Source organism: Macaca fascicularis, chromosome 4 (genome assembly GCF_037993035.2).
Source record: "Macaca fascicularis isolate 582-1 chromosome 4, T2T-MFA8v1.1".
NCBI classification, from domain to species: Eukaryota; Metazoa; Chordata; class Mammalia; order Primates; family Cercopithecidae; genus Macaca; species Macaca fascicularis.
The window spans coordinates 11,994,508-11,999,456 of NC_088378.1; the positions used below are offsets into that span (position 1 = coordinate 11,994,508).

The 4,949-nt window shown below is 47.0% G+C and overlaps 1 long non-coding RNA gene across 5 annotated transcripts in view; it reads right to left on the minus strand.

Moving 5' to 3' along the window:
* Nucleotides 1-4,887, minus strand: part of LOC141410034 (uncharacterized) — a 34,893-nt gene extending 30,006 nt beyond the window's left edge. For 4 of the 5 annotated variants that reach the window (XR_012433324.1, XR_012433325.1, XR_012433326.1 and 1 more), the window contains exons 1-3: nucleotides 4,769-4,875; nucleotides 4,093-4,166; nucleotides 1,691-1,770 (exon numbers count right to left, since the gene is read on the minus strand). This is a non-coding gene — a long non-coding RNA (uncharacterized lncRNA). Of the gene's footprint in view, nucleotides 1-1,690; nucleotides 1,771-4,092; nucleotides 4,167-4,768 lie in introns of all 5 variants that reach the window. The other variant, XR_012433327.1, reaches the window with a different exon arrangement.
* Nucleotides 4,888-4,949: the final 62 nt, after the last annotated feature.

The window sequence follows — 4,949 nt, forward strand, 5'->3', positions numbered from 1 at the left end:
GCCAGTCTGACATTTTGTTTGGCTTTTATCCTTGAGGTATTTGCTGAATTCTAAGCTGTAAGGGCACCGGAAATCAAGAAACCAAACAGTTGCTAAATAGTTAAAATGCTAAGTGTACATTTCAACAGTCTCACAGAGCTGGGGGTACAAAAATTGGAGTTTAAGGTTACCCAAAGATGGGGACCTGTTAAATATCGCAGATGTTCATGTTGAGAAAGAACAGAAAGGCCTAGCTCTGGGATAAGACCAAACCAGAAAATGATCAGCCCTCACAAAGTCTGAATCCCTGACTAAAGGTCATCTGAGGCTGAGCACAGGGGCTCATGCCTGTAATCTCAGCACTTTGGGAAGCTGACGCAGGTGGATCACTTGAGGTCAGGAGCTCGAGACCAGCCTGATCAACATGGTGAAACCCAGTCTCTTCTAAAAAAATACAAAATTGGCCAGGCGTGGTGGTGCACACCTGTAATCCCAGCTACTTGGGAGGCTGAGACAGAAGAATTGCTTGAACCCGAGAAGTGGAGGCTGCAGTAAGCCAAGACGGCACCATTGTACTCCAGCCTGGGCAACAAGAGCAAAACTCCACCTAAACAAAAAAAAAAAAAAAAAAAAGGCATCTGTTCCTACTCTAATTGCTTGCCAGAATAAAATTAAATCCTTTCTAGAAAAAGACAACATCAGCCACAGTCTCTATGCAATTTTTATTTATTTCTTTATTTATTTTATTTTATTTTTTATCTTTTTTGCCAGAGCCTCTATGTGATTTTTTTCCTGCACAATGTCCAACATTTAATCAGAAACCTTAGGTTCATCTCTTATGCGTTTCTTTCTCTCATGTACCACGTCACGTCCAATCTGTTCTACCTTCAAAATTGAGCTGGGATCTTCCCACCACTTTTGGCCCAGATCCAGAACCAAGCTCCACCAAAAGCAAGGCAGTCTGCCCCCCGGACATGGCCTCAGCACTGACTGACCGCACCTCTCAGGCCCGAGCACCACACCTACACCAGATCCAAGCCACTCTCTCACCAGCCTTATTGGGAGCAGCTTCCTATCTGGTCTCTCTGCTTCTGCCTTCGCCCCACTTCAGTCTATTCTCAACCAAGCAACTAGAAAAAACAAATGTTTTTAATCAAACTATGTCAAGCTTCTATGCAAAACCCTTTAGGGACTTTTAACCCTAGAGTAAAACCTAAAGTCCTTTCACTGACCTACAACAAGGCGCATAGCCCGGCCTCTGACTTCATCTCCGAATGCTGCTCTGCTCCACTCACTCTTACTCCCATCCCCAACATGGCTTCCTGCCTTAGAACTAGGAATTGGCTGCTTCCTTGACCTGGAATGCTGTGCCAATTAGTATCAATTTTCATTTCTTCACCTCCTTCATGTCTTTACTCAAACGTCACCTTTTCAATGAAGCCTGCTCTGAAAATTGCTAGGTCTCCCATGCCCCAGCACCTAGCCTTCTTTCCTGCTTTATTTTGCCTTAGCTATTATAATTATCTAACACACATAATGTACTCACTTTTCTTGTTTGTATGACTCCTCCACTGGAATACAAATTCTGTCAAGGCAGGAGTTTTAATCTGTTGTTTGGTTTTGTTTCTCACTGCTATATCCCCACGAACACGAGGGGAGTGGGGGTGAGGGACAAGAAAACAACAGTGCTTGGCACATACTAGATACTCACAACTATTTGTGGAATGAATCATTCAGTTTCAGATCATCCAAGAGTTGTCCAGAAAATAGTCAGATATCCAGGACTGTCATCTGAGGGAGAAGTCTAGGTTAGAAATACATCCTTTATTGCCCTGGGTATACAGGTGGTACTAGAAATCATAGATGTGAAATGGGACTGCCCTGGGAGAAAGGAGAAGAGAAACAGGTTGTGGATAAAAACTTGTACAGGCCAGGCGCGGTGGCTCACGCCTGTAATCCCAACACTTTGGGAGGCTGAGGAGGGTGGATCACGAGGTCAAGAGATCAAGATCATCCTGGCCAACATGGTGAAACCCCACCTCTACTAAAAATACAAAAGTTAGCTGGGCAGGGTGGCATGCGTCTGTAGTCCCAACTACTCAGGAGGCTGAGGCAGGAGAATCACTTGAACCAGGGAGGCGGAGGTTGCAGTGAGCCGAGATCACGCCACTGCACTGCAGCCTGGCAACAGAGTGAGACTCCATCTCAAAAAAAAAAAAAAAAAAACTTGTACAAGAACCTACAATGGCTATCAATTTCTTTATAAAGCCCACTGTGGCTGGTATAGCACTACTGGTTACTATCATGCATGTCCGTGTGAAGAGACCACCAAATAGGCTTTGTGTGAGCAATAAAGTTTTTTAATCACCTGGGTGCAGGCAGGCTGAGTTCAAAAAAAGCATCAGTGAAGGGAGATAGGGTGGGGCCGTTTTATAGGATTTGGGTAGGTAAAGGAAAATTACAGTCAAAGGGGGGTTGTTCTCTGGTGGGGAGGAGTGGGGGTCACAAGGTGCTCAGTGAGGGAGCTTTTTTGAGCCAGGATGAGCCAGGAAAAGGACTTTCACAAGGTAATGTCATCAGTTAAGGCAAGAACCGGCCATTTTCACTTCTTTTGTGGTGAAATGTCATCAGTTAAGGCAAGGACCGGTCATTTTCACTTCTTTTGTGGTGGAATGTCATCAGTTAAGGCAGGAACAGGCCATTTGCACTTCTTTTGTGATTCTTCAGTTACTTCAGGCCATCTGGGCATATAGGTGCAGGTCACAGGGGATATGATGGCTTAGCTTTAGCTCAGAGGCCTGACAGTTACCCACTCAATACCCATTCTATTCTGCCCCAACATCCTTCTAACAGAATTCGTTCATCTCCTCCCTGGCCAAGCGTTTCTTGGAGGCCCGGAAAGACTGGTTAGCTGGTCTAATCCAAACATGGTGGTCTTACATATAGATCCTAAGCTTAAGTCAATATGATGTAATTCTGGTCAGCTGGGAGTTCACGAGGGGGTTTTGCTCTTCCAATAAAGACAAAAGAGAAGATACTTCTATTACGACCTTGTTGAAGCCTACAACCCAGGGGACAGAGTGGAAAGGCAGGGGGAAAAATGCGGTGTTGATAATGTGCTGAGCCCCCAAGTTAACCTCCAGGTTAACCAACCCGGGGGGTGTAAAATAATGAATTCCTTATTATTCAGGACTGTCACCTGAGGGAGACCTTATTATTTCAGCCACTTTGAATTGGTTTTTTGTTACTTGAGGGAAAAAAAATTCTTTTTTTTTTTTTTTTTTTTTTGAGACGGAGTCTCGCTTTGTCGCCCAGGCTGGAGTGCAGTGGCTGGATCTCGGCTCACTGCAAGCTCCGCCTCCCGGGTTCACGCCATTCTCCTGCCTCAGCCTCCCGAGTAGCTGGGACTACAGGCGCCCGCCACCTCGCCCGGCTAGTTTTTTTGTATTTTTAGTAGAGACGGCGTTTCACCGTGTTAGCCAGGATGGTCTCGATCTCCTGACCTCGTGATCCGCCCGTCTCGGCCTCCCAAAGTGCTGGGATTACAGGCTTGAGCCACCGCGCCCGGCCAAGGGAAAAAAAATTCTAATTAATACGCTAGTTTTTACGGTTTCCACGATGTGGTGCCAGCCTTTCCTTCTCTAGATATTTCTACAACTCATCTACACAAGCCTTGCTTACAGTTTTCCAAATACATCTTGCACTTTTTGAGCCTTTGATCAAGCCATTCCGAATGCACTTCCCCCAAGAGGCTAGCCAGTTAAAATACTATCATTCATCAAACACAACTTAAATGTCACTTTCTCCTGTAGCCCTTTCAGAAATTACCTCAAAATTAAATGATCAGACCTAAAATCTTTTGGGAGTGTTTTCGCCTCTAGAATTTACCACATACCTTTATGTTGGTGTTACTTATGGAATGCCTACATCTGCCTTATGTCATAGACTTCAAAGTGGAGACTGGGTCCAGATCTTAATATAAAGGCTTACCATTTACCAGGCACAGCTCTAAGTATTAACGGTTTTAATCCTCAAGACAAAACCTAAAGAGATAAATTCTTCCATTGCCACTTTGTGGATTAGGAAAATGAAGCACAAAAACATTTAACTTGCCTGAGGTTTCGGAGCTAGTACATTGTAGAATCTGGATTCAAATCAAGACAGCAATTAGCTGAATGAAGGTGTAACTGTAAATGCAAATAACTGATCACAAGGGATACACATTCACTCACACAAGATACAAGATTTTTAACGTTGCCGATACTAAAAACAAAGCGTCTGCGTTTTTAAGCGCAGCCCCACCCCGCGATACTAGATTCATTCTTCAGAGCTGGGAGCCTGATGAAGGGGAACTATTCCTTCATATTTTTTAAGACTCAATAAATTGCCCACTTCTTTCCCAAAATGAGATGTCTGTTGGGGTGGCCCTTGTCGCTCCGTGTGCCAAGGGTCCTCCGATTGCTAAGGACACAGCGGTGAGCAGAGAAGGCAGGTGAGGAACTGCACGGACTCAGCTGCAGAGGGCAGCGGCAGCCCGCCCCTGGGGCGGGGGAAGTGGAGGTGCCGGGAGACATCAGGAAGCCCTTCCCTCCCCGGGCACGTAACAGAGCTGGGAGCCTGGCTGCCAGAGGTTTGTCATCGCGGGGGCGGCCTGGGAGCGCTGCGGCGCCGCGGCAGGAGAAACAGCCAAGGACGCCCTGGAAGAGCAGGAGCACGTGGGCGAGAATGGCGCCAACACCAGCCCTGCAAAACCACATCCCAGAGCGGGGCCCAGGACAGCCACCATTACCCCGCAGGCCTCAAGGAAGACGGTCAAGTCAGCCAACGCCGCCTCCCTAGTCAGGAGCCTCCCAAAGCGCAGGCGCACCTACCCGGGGGGCGCGGCTGGGCGGAGTCAAGAGCCGGAAGAGCCTTGCGCCGCAGTCCTTCCCCGGAAACCCGCGGGCCGGAAGTGTCGGGAGTTCCAGCTC